The sequence below is a fragment of the Ctenocephalides felis genome, unplaced genomic scaffold (assembly GCF_003426905.1).
Source record: "Ctenocephalides felis isolate EL2017-DRISC unplaced genomic scaffold, ASM342690v1 CF-g0.4_SCAFFOLD_03571, whole genome shotgun sequence".
Taxonomy (NCBI): domain Eukaryota; kingdom Metazoa; phylum Arthropoda; class Insecta; order Siphonaptera; family Pulicidae; genus Ctenocephalides; species Ctenocephalides felis.
Genome location: NW_020539725.1, coordinates 48,765,102 through 48,773,421, shown reverse-complemented (window position 1 = coordinate 48,773,421; position 8,320 = coordinate 48,765,102). Strand labels below are relative to the sequence as shown.

The window sequence follows — 8,320 nt, the reverse complement described above, 5'->3', positions numbered from 1 at the left end:
GCGAGCCCATATTATGGGCTAAACTTAACTAAAGTTATAATTTAGTATTAAAAATTTGTTAAATAAACACATCTTTTTCATTCGATATTTTACCAGCGCAACTTACTATGTGATTGACGAATATACACGTCATGGCTCGAGTTAAAGGACTGGTTAAAGGACTTGCCAATTACACTAAAATGTTTCCAATATCTGTCATTGAATCAAGCAAATGAAATAGAATAATTGATTTTCTGAATCGAGTCGACATTATCCGTCGTAATCATTTTGTTCCATTTATGTATACTTGGCAGTACCTGGTACGTATTTGTGTCTGTGTCAATGCCGCGTACTTAATTTATACACATGTTACCTACATTACGAAACTATTGAATAGCTATAATCAATTTATGGAGAAATATGTAATAAATGCCCAAAAAGGCAAGCTGATTTTATCAGCGGATTAATGAAAATATACTTCTCTGTATCGTTAAAATTTTTTGTTTGGTGGACTCAAGTGTGATCCGCAGTCCACACTGGAGTACCAAACTCGCAATAGTTTTTTTTTATTATTGTTAGAACAGCAATCAGAACTCTTATATGTTCTATAATCTGTTTGTTTGATAAGGACTTATTACTACTTATGTATTTCATGAGAGCCAATCCATCGATTAACCATTACTCACAATAGTTGAATTGTAATTGTAATCTCTCAACAAATTTTGATTGATAACAAAAATATTCATAAAAAAATTGTAGAGTTCTTGTTCATCAGAAATTATAGTACTAGCAGAATAACTTGTCCAACTATGCATATTTATCCTCTAGCGAATAGATATTTCAAATCAGTATCATTTTAATAGGCAAGTCCTAAAAAACTATTGCGAAATCACTTAATAGATAGATCACGTTAGTGTTGTGAAATTTTATTGATCAAACCATCAGTTCGTCTCATTTATAAATACGCTTTTTGCGTCATAGTCGTCTAACCAGCCAGTTCCGTTCGTCGACCCAGAATTCATAACTAACATCGATTTGCCCCGATGTGCGCAGATAAATAAATCAACTAGGTGTAAGTGGCATTTTGCCTTAAGACAAGTTGCATGGACCTCCCTACAACTGCGTGTCTTTCAAGTTGGGTCGTTATTTATCTTAAGCACTAGTACCAGACAGACAAATTTGATAATGAAAATCGATAAATGGCTATTTAACCCACTTTTGAATTTATGCATTCGGCAAATTTCTCTTTCTTATAATTTCATATAGGCATCCTCGTATAGCATTTGTATCACTTTCAGATATTTGTTGTTTTGTTTGTCGTATGAAGTAATAGCAAAGATTTAATTTTACCCATATTATATAATATAATATATAATATAATTAACCACGAGAATTCGGAAAAAATACTGCTTCTAAAAAAACCGGAAAGTAAATGGAAACCGGAAAGTAAATGGAAAAGGTTGTCCCTGCCGGAGGTATGGGCATGTAGATCCCAATAATTTAACATAGAAATTAGTATATATGAATATAAACCTCCAACAGACGATCGGAGGGCATTTAATTTGAGATCATCTTGAAAGGGTAGATTACATACCCAAAAGTATATTCAATAATTATTGCTTCCAAAATTAGATAAGACATCAAATTTACAAATATAAAAAATTCGCCAAAGACTTAAAATTCGCTAATTACATTATACTAATTCTAGGTGATATCTTAAATATTATAAGAATATTTTTATTTAGCAAATGATTATTTCAAAACTATAACGAGGAATTTTACTAATTGGAATTAAATAATTGTAAACTGAATCACCTTTCTATCACATCAGCCTATAGCAAACGTTGAGCACAAGGTAGCGTGGCCGAGCGGTCTAAGGCGCTGGTTTAAGGCACCAGTCTCCTCGGAGGCGTGGGTTCGAATCCCACCGCTGCCAAAATGTTTTTGATTTTTGAACAACAGTTTTGAACATTTAGCATAATCTGAAGTATGTATATAAAACAAAAACAATAATAGTAGTACTCCGTTTCTATCTATTGCATATTCAAATTTCAAGCTTTTTTACTTTTCTGTTTTTTTCTTTTATTTTTAAATCTATTTCTTCATGACATTTATATGTAAATTGGTGTTTAAACAATAAACTCGTGGTTCTCCGCAAAATTCCATGGTGTGTAAGCATGGTAAGATAGAATTTAATTGTACATTTACTTCATTAAAATCATTTATATATCTGAAAACTCTATTTGCTCTCGTGAACGATCATACCATGTTGAATACACCGGTTCTCGTCCGATCACCGAAGTTAAGCAACATCGGGCGTGGGGTAGTACTTAGATGGGAGACCGCTTGGGAACACCACGTATCGTTGACTTTTTCAAATATTTTTATATACAATGCAACCTTAAGGCAAATTGCTGGAACTCCCGTACCATAAATTATTTTTTTTAAAAAGATTAACATTTTTTAAACAAATTTACTCTGAAAAAATAGATTTTTGAGAAACTATAAATTTTTGACAAAAATCTACTTTTTTTTGAATAAAAAAGACTTTGAAGAAAAATTTATTTTGAAATATTTTAGAAATTCAGAAAGCAATCGTACTGCTTTAACTGCATATAGACGAAATATCAAAGCGCGTAAGCGCCGCGTCGTCGTCTCAGGGTTAAACATTGGTACGGAACCCATAGGAATGTAAACAAAATGTATACTTATTTTTAAAATCTCTATAAAATATCAGATAATTTGATGTGCATATGTATAATATTCATTTTTGACCGCCAAATGGCTCATTTTTTTACTTTTTCTTCCATATCTCCGAAGTCGTTGCACCTTCCTTTCCAAAAATGTTCTTCATTTAGTCAATACAAATAAAATGTTTTTTGAATTATTCAAATCGGACGCTCCGTTCTCTTAAAAACCGACTTACCGTTTTTGGCACTTTTTGCCCCATATCTTCGGAACGGCCAGACTTGCCTTTGCCAAAAACTAATCAGCACGTCTCCTTACGAGTCGAATGTTTTTTGAATTGTACAAATCGCTTCCTCCGTGTTCCAGAAATCGTCGACTAAAATTTGTATCCGAACACACACACATACACACATATACATCCATTTTTGCTAAGGTATGCCAAAATGTTCAAAAGGTTTTGAAACGTAAAGATATATAAAAATTTTCATTTTCGATTTTTTTGCGATTACTATAACTTGCCCTACTGGAAGTTAATAATAAAATTATGTCATTCTGTCATCTAGTTTTGTATTCTGTCTTGACAGGATTATTATTGCTATATAATATAAAAAAATATTTTCGAATTGTTACAAAAATCGCCTATATTGTACACCTCCCTGAGAGGTCGCGCTCCTTAGGTTGGAAACCTCTTTAATATAAAGTAAATTATAGACGAAAAAATGGCACTTATGAAAGCCATTAATGAAAAGGAAAATACCGCCTAAATATTTTTGACCAACATGCAAAAATTTGGTGTAAATGTTATTATTAATAATTATTTTTAACACACATAATCAATTTTTTCAAAGAATTTCACTCAACTTATAAATAGCATACATGTTGTTTAAGCGATATAATAAATAATTTCCGACATCTGAAATGTTTACGACTGTGTATATTAAAAAACAAAATTTAAAAAATTAAAAATAAAATCGGAGCTGTTCCTGAGGACTTCCCCTTTATTGACCCGGTTAATAAGTTTTGTTTGGAATTCTCGTTACGATTTCTAGTTATGATAAATAATTCCAGTATTTAATGATGCAAAATAGCATATACTTATAAGTCCTATTAAAATCTAATCTTCGATAAAATAAAGGTCAATATAACAAACAACAACAATAAAATTATTAAGGCATTATGTGCAATGACTGTGCACATGCGACTGACTCAATTACCTACAAATAACGCGTCATACTATAATCCATTGATTGATAAAGTATCAACCTTGTATTTCGAGTATTTATGAATTATAACAACGCTGTATATATTATTATTATAACTGGTTTCAGTCGGTTTAACTATTCCTGTAATGCGATCGACAAGTACTTGAGAATTAATTACTCGGACACGACTTACGCGCACACGAGTGCCGGCGCCAATTTCAAACTGCGTCGGTAACATTTGTATTTACAAGTCAGATTCATGACGAATATACCATGTGATTGACATCTGTCATATGCCAACATTTGTTCATCGATAAATGGAATCAATCATATATATTTCATAAAAAAAAGTTGATACAGGAATGAATAATTAAATTCACACTAATCAGATTCATTACGGAAAAGGTTACCTTGTGCGTTCCAGGTATGATTATTAGCCTCTCGGAGAGAAGTCTTAAGTTTTCACCAAAAAAATCTGATTTAATAGTTTAATTATAAGTTTTCTCTACATTTCAAGTGATTCTGAATTGTTTGACGCAAAATTTCGAAAAAATATGTGTGTGTATGTGAGCCGATTTTTGATCTCTCGTCGACTCTCAAAAACGGCTGAATCGACTTTAAAAATTTAAAAGCTATTTCATGTAACTTGATAGGGGGACTAGGGTTTATCAGTTTTATGCGACGATCGTTCAAGCAATTTCTTTGTAATAAGCAGAAAAAAGCTGAACTAAAATGTAGCACTATAATAATGCAGCACTATAATGTAGTTATTCAATTGCAATTGATATTATTCTCTATTACATTATTACTATTTTTTAAGTGCCAATATAAGACGAGCGCACATAAATTGAAGTCATATAGTGTTATTTGCATTTGACAAGAAAAGTGTGTACACATTCCATAATTTACATTTCAGTACAAGTAATGTCTGTGCAAATATTTGTACAAGTCCTCTCCTTGATCCGTTAGAATAGGCAAAAAAGTTAATTATATGATCTTTTCATACTTATCTATCAGATACACATATTGACACGACTAATTACTATAATCCAAAATTATTCAATTGGCATTTGTTATAGATTACCTAATATTTTTCAACCTTTCTCAATGTTAAATGAGTTACTGAAACGCATTGAACAGTTCACAGCAAAAATATTTGAACAATTTATTAGTGTTTGACACACCTACATATTTGAAAAGTTTTGTACATGAATGTTACCGCATAGCGCAATTTTTTTTTATTATTAAAAGAATAATATACACATTATTAATAATATTAAAAAAATCTCCGGAGTACGAGAATACCACAGTATATTTCTTCTTTTTCCTTAGAATAATATTTAATAATAAATGATTTGATCTTAAAGTTATTTTGAAACTTATTTTTCATAAATCATTATACAATTCTTAGTCCGTTATTAAAACTTTGACGCAGATATTGGCTGTTGATGATTTATTGACATCTAAATTTTTGTGCGATTTACGTATGCAATTGATTTGGCCCATCGCCAAATATTTGTTTGAGTCAACAACGCTCACGTTCGCCAAAAAATGGTATACGTCTAGAGCCAATTAAAACCAGAAATATGTTTAGATATAATCTGCAAAATATTTTGAATCGCGAATCTATTAGTATTCCAAAGTAATTTGATACATGCATTTCAGATTTGCATCATGAAATATCAATATTTATAGAACACTGCATTATTCACGTAGTATGTTCATAATATATATTTTCTTCTATATAGAAAATTAATTAGTCTGTATCTTTTTTATAATTAGTAATATAGTAGAAATAATGGATTGTAAGATTCATATATAATTTTTTTATTATATAGAATTTTATTTCAATCCGATTTTAAAACATATTTAAATTATTTATTTAAGAGAATGCGACTTTTAATTAATTTGTTATCATTTATGTTTCGGTATCAATGATAGAGAATATTACAATGATTTTTCAAGTTTAAGTGTTATACTAGAATTATTTAAATTAAATCAATTGACTAAACACCCGTTTTATTGAGAAATTGAATTAATTCAGAGAAATTTTCCATGGAATTAACGCTCTTAGCACGAACAGGTTTCGTGCAAAAAACGTTTTACATATATTTTGAATAAGATCTCACACAGAGAATTTAAATTATCAGAATTGGGTTGCAATAAAATGAATATAATCTTGGATGATTGTTGTAGATCATCTACAACAAAAATTTATCGATGAATTTTTTTAAATATTTACTGATTCTTTTTATTGTCGGTCTGTCTTTATGGTATCAAAGTGAAAAATTTGAAAAAACATTAATTTTTTTAGACAAATTAGATTAGATCTATTTAATAAAGCTAAATAACGTATTTTTTTGCTTTTGTTTCTAAATCAGATCATATCTAGATTGTTTTCGTGACAGAACAGTCCTTACTTTCCGGCTTGATCCAATACATTCTAATTTGGCAAACTCATTTTATATTATTTTTTAATATTCAATTTTGCTTGACATTATTACAATTCCTTTTTCAAATTTAGATTGCTCATTAAATAAAGCTTTGCTTCCCATATAGTATAAAAGTATAAATCTGTGTACATTCCAATTAAGCGATTTTTTTTATGGACAATGTATATATCGGTAAATATGATTAATAAGCAAATATGTTGTTGTTGTTTGAACATCCCACTTGTTCTAACTAACATACTGTCACTTAAACTCATCAATTTTTACTTGATGTCATATGAAGATGTACCATTCTGTCGCTCTATTCTTCATGTAGATACTATAAATAGCTTTATGACTCAAGTCTCGCTTATTTTGAACGACTTTTGTAAGATTTGAACAGTTTAATAAAAAGTTCAATAAAAATTCTATCCGCCAATCAAACAAGTTCTTTTCAATATGAATCTTACGCTTTGCGCTTTATTTTAGACAATTCACTTTCAAATAATTTGCGCCTGAAATGATATTCGTTTTCATGGAATTACAGCATATTACATATAATTTTTTGATAGTTCTCGGCCATATCTTGTTATTCTTTAATTTTTCATGATAAAAATCACCCGACTTGAACTAGTTTTTAGTAATTAAAGAAATGCACGTCCTAGCGTCATGTATCACGCTTCAAACAATTTACGTTTGTTAGAAAGACTGTGCTAATCTAACATGAGAAGTGTTAATTTTGGCGAAATATTTCTTAACAATAATACGCTAACGAAGCGTTAAATATCATTATCACATATCCATATTCCGCATTAATAATTTTGAGTTGACGTAGTCGAACACGACTGAATAAAATCTGAAATTTGCATATGTCTTTTCACTCAAAACATAATACATAATACTATGATATATATATATATATATATATATATATATATATATATATATAAGGGTGTTCCATGTTGTAATGATCGCACTCATAAACCCATGAATTCGAACCCTGCTTTAGACAACCTGATATCGTGCAGTAGCGATGTCCAATTTTACTTGAAAATATAGATCAAACTATGTTTCCAATTGAAAATAGCCCATTTCGGGCACTACGGTGTGAAATTGCAATGAAAAATCTTTGGCACTATTCTTCCCTGAATATATATAATTGTAAGTATAAAAAAGAACATCTTTATTACTACATGTTAATGTACAATTCCACGCCACCATTAGTGGGTATGAAATCTTTGAAGAAAAATATTAACGTACTATAATAGTCTTAAAATATAACCTAAAATTTGCAGGCATCACATCACAGGTTGTCAGTAGTAATTTATTTTAAAAATAATTGATGCTTAAGCTCATAACAGTGTGCCATCCAAAATCTTTAAAAATCACTCAATGAGGACAAAGCAGTATGTAAGTCATCATATTTTAAGTGAAGATTAATCACATTATTTCATAATATTCACAAATGTGTGTTCGGATATAATTATTATGTGATCGGAAATTGAGTCAATTATAGTGTGCAGTATGAACTGTTTTAACAGAGAAAGTAACGCAAAAAATGCCCGTTGATATGCTTCCAAGATATATATTTTAAAACTAAAATATTTTTTTTATTTTCCAAAAAGTAGATATTTAAAAATTTTAAATATTTTAAAACTTTTAAATTAACTGTATAATTTTTAATTGCTGAGTCCATTGTGGATTTTAAATTTTAATCCGTTTATTATATCAAAATCTTTTTAAAACCAGATTTTTCCGAAGTTTTTCTTAATGACATAGACCATTAGTTTTCTAACGTGCACTGATTCTTGATATTGTTATGAAGATATAAGTAAAATCCATTATCCATTATCCATTTACATATTACAAGCAGATTCCTCTGTATCCAAACACGGTTAAACCAGATATGTTTCTGCTAAGACGCCGCTTTCGGCTTATATAGCCTCATTAAATAAAACAAATTTTTTACGACCGCTGGAATATTTTTGACGATAACTCTCCCACACGTTCTGGAATATTCAT

At 29.8% G+C, this 8,320-nt stretch overlaps 2 non-coding genes across 2 annotated transcripts; both read left to right on the top strand.

Annotated features, from left to right (window-relative positions):
* The first annotated feature begins 1,833 nt into the window (after nt 1-1,833).
* On the top strand, nt 1,834-1,915 carry Trnal-aag. The gene has a single exon. It is a non-coding gene; the product is annotated as a tRNA-Leu (tRNA).
* Nucleotides 1,916-2,230: 315 nt separating this feature from the next.
* LOC113387161 lies at nt 2,231-2,350 on the top strand. Its single transcript, XR_003368114.1, has one exon. It is a non-coding gene; the product is annotated as a 5S ribosomal RNA (ribosomal RNA).
* The last annotated feature ends 5,970 nt before the right edge of the window (nt 2,351-8,320 follow it).